Below are 10,937 nucleotides of genomic sequence, written 5' to 3'. Positions count from 1 at the left end.
GTAATTTTCTCAATTTTTCTTGATGCCATATCACTTTGATCTGTTTGATTCTCATTTCACTGTTAATTAGCTATTGCAAAAAGTTTTTATTTCGAAGCAACTATCATTAAATGAAATACACTTACAAGCAGCAAGTTTACCAATAAGACAGATAATTGAATTGTTTTAACCTGCCATTACTAATAAGCCAGCTAGTGTCGAGAAAGCAGGTGGTAACCAGGGCTGAGGAATTGGAAGGAAAATGACTCTGACTCTTTGACTTTGAAAAGAATAAGGTTTTGACAAAATGTCTTCTGTTGAAAGGTTCTTCATTCATAAGGGCGTAAGGATTGGTAGGCGCACCATGGGCTCTCACAACACTTTTCTCTGAATCTTATTCAGCTCCCTATTCTGCACAAAGTATGAAGTTGAGAAGATGATTGAATGTCATGGAGAAGCGTGCCATACCTTGCTCTCACTTAGGCTTCAGATCTGGCCCTTCCCCCAATTTTCCTTCCACTTTCACAGTGCCATGAATTCAAAATTAATTATAATGCAAGAATAATTAACTGCAAGCTCCTTCTGCAAACTTATATGGATTGCTTTGAACCTAAAAAAGAAAACATGTGTGGCTCACAAGTTGTAGGGTGTTTACTTTGGCTCAAGAGCCTCCCCCCAACAACCAATCACATCTGAAGTGCTCCAAATTCAGAGTTAATTACAATACAATATGAATAGCAACCCCTTCTGCAAGTTTTCCGGATTGCTTCACACGCCATAAATGTAAGCCAAAAAAATAGAAGCGAACAAGTTCAAAGGGTGCAAGAATGCACTAGCCGAGGGCACTCACTTTGGCTCCCCCCCCCCCCCCCCCTCTAACTTAACTGGGTGCTATGAATTCAAAGTCAATTATACAATATTTGCTGTAAACTCCTTTGAGTAGGGCTGCTCTATACACTTTGAACGTATATATTTTTTTAAAATGAAGGTGCACAGGCCCATGGGCCAATAGGTCCATTAGCCCCTAGTAGGGAACATTTTAATATAATTCAGATTTTGGTGCAATCTACAAATTGTTATCAATTATCAGTTCATTCAGGCAAGATTAACAAGGCCAAAAAAAATTTTTTTTAGAGCTCTGAATATATTATTATCATTAGCATACAAATGAACTCACATCTATTAGACTATAATGATTTAGTACAGTTAAGGAGCGACACAAGCTCGGAGCGTGAAACAATCGAAATGAAACAGCTTACAGTTCCCGGGGCCAATGATTATTGATTGCGAGTAGTTGGTGGTAGCCAAAAGTGTCATTTCAATTTTCTCCAGGAAAGGGGGGGGGGGGAGTGTCCAAAGGTTGTATAATTACCGTATTACACCGCATTATCCGGCATGCAGGAAAAAAGCAAGGTTGACCAGCATGCCAGGAAATTTGAATTTTCCGGCATGCCGGATAATTCGAAGTTTATTTTGCAACAAAACAAAAGTAAATTTCCCCATTCAATTCCAATCAGAAAGCAAACCACCGCAAAGAAGAAAAAAAAAAAAAAAAAAAAAAAAACCGAAAGTAACCTTCTTTCAACAAAAAAAAAAAAGTGTTATGCATATAATATGTGCTTGTTATTTATGGTAGGTTATTATTAATCCATTTAATTATTTGTCAATAAAGTAATCAATTCAGAAGCGATCATTGTTACTGCAATTTGTTCCTAATTTTTTTTAATTACATTTTTTTAGGTTCCTTTTAGAAAAGTAACTTTAATTTTTATTTATTGAATGGCTATGGTAAATTCTTTTGCACTGGTTTAGGGGAGTCACTTACTGCTTAAATGTTTGTTTACTTAGTTTACACTTCATTTTAATAAAATTATTTGTTATTAAACACTATTTTTCTTGTTAAATACCATGACATTTTTCGTAAATATTTTTACTTCATCATTCATTGGCAGGGCCGACGACAAGGGGGGCAAAGGAGGCAAATACATAGGGGCCCGGACTCACTGAGACTGACGATATTAAAAACATCCCTGTGCTTAAAATGTACGCTCGTTGTTAAAAATTTAAATGACAAATAAGGTCAAATGCTTTAGAGCTGCTCTTTTTATTATCGTGACATGTGCTTAATGGGCAGGGAATTATTAGTTTGGGTTCATTATAAAAACTGAGCATGGTGGGTGGCTGTGAGAAATTTCCAAGTACCGTGGTACCTGCCTGACACTGGTCGCTCAAATTCTCACGAGCCCCACAGAGCACAGGAGCAGTGACTCAATATCTTCCCACCCATCCCTTCCCCTTTTTATTTTATTTTTTTTTTATAAAATTAAAAACTGAGACAGATGAAGGTGAAATTACAAATTAAATGAAAAGGATTATATTCTTTCCTGAGATAAAATGTATTTCTTAGATCATTAAATGGGAGTATTTTTTACAGATTTTCTCACCACATTTTTATCTTTATCGTTAAAAAACTTGATGAACTAACGAAAATCTTCAACATTGTTCAATCATTGTTCATTGAAAAAACCAATAAATTAAAACATCAACAACATAATAAGAGAAGCACACTCAGATCGTATTTCAGTTACTATTCTCAAGTATATAAAAAAAAATCAACAGTCAAAGAAACTCATTTTGAAACAGCATGTATTATCTATCATGTTAAAATCTGTTCTGCGTCTCTTTCAATGTGAGTTTATTGCGAATGTTTGCAGCGAGCAAAATTTTCCAAACAGAACAAGAATACAGACGTAAATTAAGATTCAGAAGGTTACCATGATGTTTAATATAACGCGCTCGTTTTTATTTCTCGTTTCGCCAATGTACTGTAAAATTGGTTTTGTTCGACGATCCTAACCGGTCGACCACTGAATAACCGGTTACTAACCGCTGCGTTCTATTATCAACCAGTTACCGTATTAATCTGTTGATTAGTTGATTGAAGCACGTGATCATTTGATGTCACGTTATCGGTTAACCAGTAGTTACCGGTTGAGCTCGTCGAACGCAAGCATTGAGAGCTTTTCAAAATTCGCCGCCGGGAACATTGGGCGCCGAGCATTTTGGGCCCCAGGAATATTTGGCGCAATATGCTCGGCGCCCAAAGTTCCCGTCGCCCAAAGTGCTCGGCGCCCAAAGTTCCCGGCGCCCAAAATGTTTGGCGCCCAAAGTTCCCGGCGCCCAAAATGCTCGGCGTCCAAAGTTCCCAGCGCCCCAATATGCGGCGCCCAATTTCCGGCGCCCAATCTGCAGCGCCCAATATTCCTAGACCGATTTCTAACATTTTGATCGCACATCGTCTGCGATATGACATGTTTAGTACTATATTAATAACCCAGTAAGCAAAATATCTTGCCTCAGTATTGCATAAAGGTTGACATGCAAGAAAAATCATCTTGCATTAATGCTGCCTCAATGTTGTTATGTTACTCCATTTATGCTGTCAGCAGGCTGCACAATATTGACTGACAAGGTGTATGCAGCATCCCTACTAGCAAAATTTCTTGCATCAACCTTGACAGATCTTGATATTATACTGACGGCGTCAATATTGACGTGTTTCATACTGCATAAAGCTTGCATAAAGATTAAAAAGCAATATTACTATAACAACACGTATGCAACATTGCATTCATCTTAAAATATCAATATTGATATTACCTTAAAATAACAACATTGCATACATGTTGATGCCGTCAAGATGATATTGATTTCATGCTGTCGCCGTCAAGGTAATTAGTACACAATAGAGCAGGTGGACCTTTGTTGATACTTGCGCATGCGCACAGTTCTTTCTACCCAGCGTCCCTCGCATTGCTGGCACATTGATTCAGTCGGTTCAGAGGAGTTGTACGTGGCTTTGCATTTTTTAGGCTTCGTTAAGTTGGTTGCTTAGTTATTAGTGTGGAATAGTATTGTTTTAGGAATAACTTATGAATAACTGATATTTGCATTTGTTTATTAATATAGTACAAAACAAGTCATATCGCAGACGATGTGCGATCAATGTTAGAAATGGCCGAAAATAACAAAGGACATGAAGTCCAGAATTTCGTATTCTCACTTCAATCTCACAAGTAAGATTAATTTTATTCAATGGTTATTTATGTTATTCTTTGAGATAAATTCATATGTTTTGTCCATGGGATATTTTCAATGCTGACATCCATTTGAAAATGTACTTTATTGTATTTATTTTTTATTTTGCTACCTTTACTCTTAAATGTGCTATAAAACTTCCGCAATTATTTCTAAATAGGCATTTTATGTCTTTATAATACAATTAGAAGCAAGAATTTAAAAAATAAGTCAAGTATTACGCAAAACGAAGAAACTTTCATTTTTTTAAATTAAATTGCGAGTACTATTAATATCTTTATATGAATTTCCGATCAGATGTCAGCTTTAAGAAAATATTCTCAGACTAGAAAACTATCTTGAAGAATAACAGAAATAATTAAAGAATGAAATTTAATTCTCGAGTTTGAAGTGAAAATAATACAAATAAATAAATGGATAAAACACCTTGCAAACGTGCTGATTTCATACTGTCATGTCAATGTATCCTGATATTTTCCTGTCATACCAATACGTATGCAATATTACAAAAGCAAGATCATCTTGCCTAGACCTTGATTTCATGCTGTCATGACAACATCTTGATATTATCCTGTCATATCAATACGTATGCAAGATTACAAAAGCAAGATCATCTTGCCTAGACCTTGATTTCATGCTGTCATGACAACATCTTGATATTATCCTGTCATATCAATACGTATGCAATGTTACAAAAGCAGCCTACCTTGATATTTTCCTGATATTATGCTGCATACACCTTGTCAGTCAATATTGTGGCAGCCTGCTGACAGCATAAAGGGAGTAACATAACAACATTGAGGCAGTATTAATGCAAGATGATTTTTCTTGCATGTCAACCTTTATGCAATACTGAGGCAAGATATTTTGCTTACTGGGATAATATCAGGAAAATATCAAGGTAGGCTGCTTTTGTAACATTGCATACGTATTGATATGACAGGATAATATCAAGATGTTGTCATGACAGCATGAAATCAAGGTCTAGGCAAGATGATCTTGCTTTTGTAATCTTGCATACGTATTGATATGACAGGATAATATCAAGATGTTGTCATGACAGCATGAAATCAAGGTCTAGGCAAGATGATCTTGCTTTTGTAATATTGCATACGTATTAATATGACAGGAAAATGTCAGGATACATTCCCAGTAAGCAAAATATCTTGCCTCAGTATTGCATAAAGGTTGACATGCAAGAAAAATCATCTTGCATTAATGCTGCCTCAATGTTGTTATGTTACTCCCTTTATGCTGTCAGCAGGCTGCCACAATATTGGCTGACAAGGTGTATGCAACATAATATCAGGAAAATATCAAGGTAGGCTGCTTTTGTAATATTGCATACGTATTGATATGACAGGATAATATCAAGATGTTGTCATGTCAGCATAAAATCAAGGTCTAGGCAAGATGATCTTGCTTTTGTAATCTTGCATACGTATTGATATGACAGGATAATATCAAGATGTTGTCATGACAGCATGAAATCAAGGTCTAGGCAAGATGATCTTGCTTTTGTAATATTGCATACGTATTGATGTGACAGGAAAATGTCAGGATACATTGACATGACAGTATGAAATCAGCACGTTTGCAAGGTGTTTTATCTATTTATTTCTTTGTATTATTTTCACTTGAAACTCGAGGATTAAATTTCATTCTGTAATTATTTCTGTTATTCTTCAAGATAGTTTTCTAGCCTAAGAATATTTCCTTAAAGCTGACATCTGATCGGAAATTCATATAAAGGTATTAATAGTACTCACAATTTAATTTAAAAAATGAAAGTTTCTTCGTTTTGCGTAATACTTGACTTATTTTATAAATTCATGCTTCTAATTGTATTATAAAGACATAAAATGCCTAGTTAGGAATAATTGCGGAAGTTTTTATAACACATTTAAGAATAAAGAAAGTAAAATAATAAATAAGTAAATAAATACAATAAAGTACATTTCCAAATGGATGTCAGCATTGAAAATATCCCATGGACAAAACACATGAATTTTTCTTAAAGAATAACATAAATAACCATTGAATAAAATTAATCTTACTCATGAGTTTGAAGTGATAATACGAAATTCTGGGCTTCATGTCCTTCGTTTCGAAGTCTAGGGACGAAAAAAGTTATTTTCGGCCATTTCTAACATTGATCGCACATCGTCTGCGATATGACTTGTTTAGTGCTATTTTAATAAACAAATGCAGTTATCAGTCATTCATAAGTTATTCCTAAAACAATACTATTCCACACTAATAACTAAGCAACCAACTTAACGAAGCCTAAAGAACGCAACGACAACGCCACGTGCAGCTCCTCTGAACCGACTGAAATCGTACGTCGAAGGAGGAAGATGTGCCAGCAATTCGAGAGACGCTGGGTAGAAAGAACTGTGCGCATGCGCAAATATCAACGAAGGTCCACCTGTTCTATTGTGTACTAATTACCTTGACGGCGACAGCATGAAATCAATACATCTTGACGGCGTCAATATGTATGCAATGTTGTTATTGTAAGGTAATATCAATATTGATATTTTAAGATGAATGCAATGTTGCATACGTGTTGTTATTGTAATATTGCTTTTTAATCTTTATGCAAGCTTTATGCAGTATGAAACACGTCAATATTGACGCCGTCAGTATAATATCAAGATCTGTCAAGATTGATGCAAGAAATTTTGCTATTAGGGTTGACATGACAGTATGAAATCAGCACGTTTGCAAGGTGCTTTATCTATTTATTTGTATTATTTTCACTTTAAACTTGAGAATTAAATTTCATTCTTTAATTATTTCTGTTATTCTTCAAGATAGTTTTCTAGCCTAAGATTATTTTCTTAAAGCTGACATCTGATCGGAAATTCATATAAAGGTATCAATAGTACTCGCAATTTAATTTAAAAAATGAAAGTTTCTTCGTTTTGCGTAATACTTGACTTAATTTTTAAATTCATGCTGCTAATTGTATTATAAAGACTTAAAATGCCTAGTTAGGAATAATTGCGGAAGTTTTTATAACACATTTAGGAGTAAAGAAAGCAAAATAATAAATAAGTAAATAAATACAATAAAGTACATTTCCAAATGGATGTCAGCATTGAAAATATCCCATGGACAAAACACATGAATTTATCTTAAAGAATAACATAAATAACCGTTGAATAAAATTAATCTTACTCATGAAATTGAAGTGATAATACGAAATTCTGGGCTTCACGTCCTTTGTTTCATAGTCTAGGGACGAAAAAAGCTATTTTCGGCCATTTTCAACATTGATCGCACATCGCCTGCGATATGACTTGTTTAGTACTATATTAATAAACAAATGCAGATATCCATCATTCATAAGTTATTCCTAAAACAATACTATTCCACACTAATAACTAAGCAACCAACTTAACGAAGCCTAAAGAAATGCAACGCCACGTGCAGCTCCTCTGAACCGACTGAATCGAAGGTCGAAGGAGAAAGATGTGCCAGCAATTCGAAGGACGCTGGGTAGAAAGAACTGTGCGCATGCGCAAGTATCAACGAAGGTTCACCTGTTCTATTGTGTATTAATTACCTTGACGGCGACAGCATTAAATCAATATCATCTTGACGGCGTCAACATGTATGCAATGTTGTTATTGTAAGGTAATATCAATATTGATACTTTAAGATGAATGCAATGTTGCATACGTGTTGTTATTGTAATATTGCTTTTTAATCTTTATGCAAGCTTTATGCAGTATGAAACACGTCAATATTGACGCCGTCAGTATAATATCAAGATCTGTCAAGGTTGATGCAAGAAATTTTGCTAGTAGGGAAATAAATGCAGTTATCACTCATTCATAAGTTTTTCTTTAAACAATACTATTCCACACTAATAACTAGGCAACCAACTTAACGAAGCCTAAAAGAATGCAACGCCACGTGCAACTCCTCTGAACCGACTGAATCAAAGGTCGAAGCAGGAAGATGTGTTAGCAATGCGAGGGACGCTGGGTGGAAAGAACTGTGCGCATGCGCAAATATCAACGAAGGTCCACCTGTCCTATTGTGTACTAATTACCTTAACGGCGACAGCATGAAATAAATATCATCTTGACGGCGTCAACATGTATGCAATGTTGTTATTATAAGGTAATATCAATATTGATATTTGAAGATGAATGCAATGTTGCATACGTGTTGTTATTGTAATATTGCTTTTTAATCTTTATGCAAGCTTTATGCAGTATGAAACACGTCAATATTGACGCCGTCAGTATAATATCAAGATCTGTCAAGGTTGATGCAAGAAATTTTGCTAGTAGGGTTTGAGTCATGATTGTTCCTGTTTTGTTCGTTTTGTCTTTGTGCTCTGTCCTTCTTGCATTTTGTTCTACTGTTTTTGAGGTGCAGAGGTATAAGTTTACCATTGAACAGCTGAATTCTATAGTTAGAAAATTTTGAATTTCAGTTGCATATTCTAATTTGCTTGTTTTGAAAATGTTTGTTTCCCCAAGAAGAAATGGAAAGAAAAAAAATGTACGACATTGTGATATCTTTTCTAATACAATGAAATGTATTTAACATTATCAAACAGCAGAGCCGTTTCGGAAGACTGTCCCATTTTATGAAAAAAACTTCCTTTACCCAATAGATGGCGCAAAATGTTGCACCCTGGTTGTGACGAAAGCATCATGCTCGTTGTACGTTTTAGCCGCAAACTAGTTTTACAACTGACAGGATTTACGCGACATCCAGAAAAGGGGACAAACCGGAATTTGTGTGGAGGAGATATTGTTCTTCAGAGGAGTCAGTGAGGAATGTCTTTCATTGTTCGAAACACACCCCTCAAGTGCCTTCAGGCATTGACAGCGCGAAGGAATCGGAAAAGCAAACAAAACCGCTGCAGAGAAATGAGATGAGAGCATTTTTGCTTCGATTTGAAGTTTAGATTAGAAATGATTTCGTTATACTAAGGGTTCATCTTTTTAACCGCGGAAACTTCGGTAAATTTATCGCAACATATTTTAGAAATGTCTTCTTTTTGGCTATTAAATCTACTAATAAAAGTTGTCAATCTAATGTATTTTTTTTTTTTTTTTTAAATATTAATCTTTAGAAGCTTTGTTTCCTTCATGCTGCATTTATAGAAATTGCTAAATAGTAATAGAAAAGACTGGAAAGTTTGTTAAATCAGACTTGGACAGTTTAAAAGAAAATTGTGTTTGAAAGGTCACATTTTTTTAATCTTTACGAGGAATTTTACCTTTTGTTCATGACAAAGGTCCACAAAAATTACCATGGAATTACAGAGAAAACTTGGTGGTACGAATCTTTTAAAATTTTGAAGAAGAAAACATAGTTTTTTACGGCATTTAACAGGGCCCAGTCGTGCAAAGAGGGGGAGGAACAGCCCCCCCCCCCCCCCCCCCCCCGAGATCGATCTTAGTTTTCGCCTAACTTGGAAATAGTCGGAGGGCTACGGGGGAAGAAACTGCAAATTGTTATAAAATTATGAAACTCGGCATGCTTGTAGACATTGTATAAACAAAAATTTTACAAAGGGGAGGCATTCCAAAATCCCCCCCCCCCCCGGCTGCCATTTCTGGTCCAGAACCAAAAACGGCGATTCTTTTTAAATTTCCGTTATTATAATTTTTTTAATCATTGGTTGTGTCATTCCATGGATGTTTATTACATTTTTTATTATTTAAAACTCCAAAAAAATCTAATTTCAGAAATAACTTCACAAAAAATGGTTTTTTAAAAATAAAATCAATATTTTTAAATTATGAGTTCTCTGAAGTGAATTTTTCCCCCATAACAGAATTACAGGTTTCTGAGTTTGAAGATACATTACATTTGTGTTATATCAAAGTAGGATTCCAGTTATCCAAACTCTAATTGCCCGAACTGTCCAATTATCCGGTCATGATGCCCCTCGTTTTAAATGACTGAGCACGCATAATTGAAACTATTTGAGAAGGGTATAATAGAATAAGGACTTGAAGAAAAAAGAGAGAAAAAAAATTAATTTTCAGACAACATAATTCTAATAGAAAGAAATTTAAAGTTAATTTTAAATTTCTGTTCATTATTATTATCGCTATTGTTGCTGTTTTTAATTCTCCGTCACCCAATTGATCATCAGTAAGCTTTTTCTCATTTTATAATTAAAAAAAACAAAAACATATATATATATATATATATATATATATATATATATATATATATATATATATAAACAAATTCAAGTTTTGGAGCACCGTATCAAAGCTGGTGCTTTTAAAATTAAAGTTTATTAGATCATAGATTTCAACTAACTTTAGTATCGTTACTGAAACTTTGAAGGAGTTGATTTTGTGTGTGTGTTATATACAAATGTACGTGTACAATATACGAATTTTGTATTAACTTATCCAATTATTTAAGACATTTTTAAACACCCTTTAAACTGTTCCAGACCATTTCTTAACAATATATTACCGTTTCTTGCATAAACAGCTGAATTTTTACCGTATTTTAAAAAAAACAGCAGTATTCAAACGATGCACAATATCAATTATCAATGGGAGAGAGAGACATGAAAAAAAAAAAAAAAACAGTACGGTACATATACAGTATGCAGTAATAATAAAGCACTACACTGTAATAGTACTATACAGTATTGCTGTGCTATCTTCGATCAGTGGCGGATTTACATTCTTTTCAAGGGGGTGGCGGTTGAAAAACGTGGAAGCCATATTTCTCCCCTCAACCCACTATGTAGGGGGGAGGGAATCAATTGCCCACTTTTAGCCTGTATTTTAAATTTTAATCACCCCCTATCGCCCCTCACAAACTTATCGCTCCCCTCAAGAGTTAAATCTCCCTTTTGG

The sequence above is a fragment of the Uloborus diversus genome, chromosome 1, assembly GCF_026930045.1.
Source record: "Uloborus diversus isolate 005 chromosome 1, Udiv.v.3.1, whole genome shotgun sequence".
NCBI lineage: Eukaryota > Metazoa > Arthropoda > Arachnida > Araneae > Uloboridae > Uloborus > Uloborus diversus.
The sequence above is the reverse complement of the archived record's forward strand: the minus strand, read 5'-3'. Positions refer to the sequence as shown.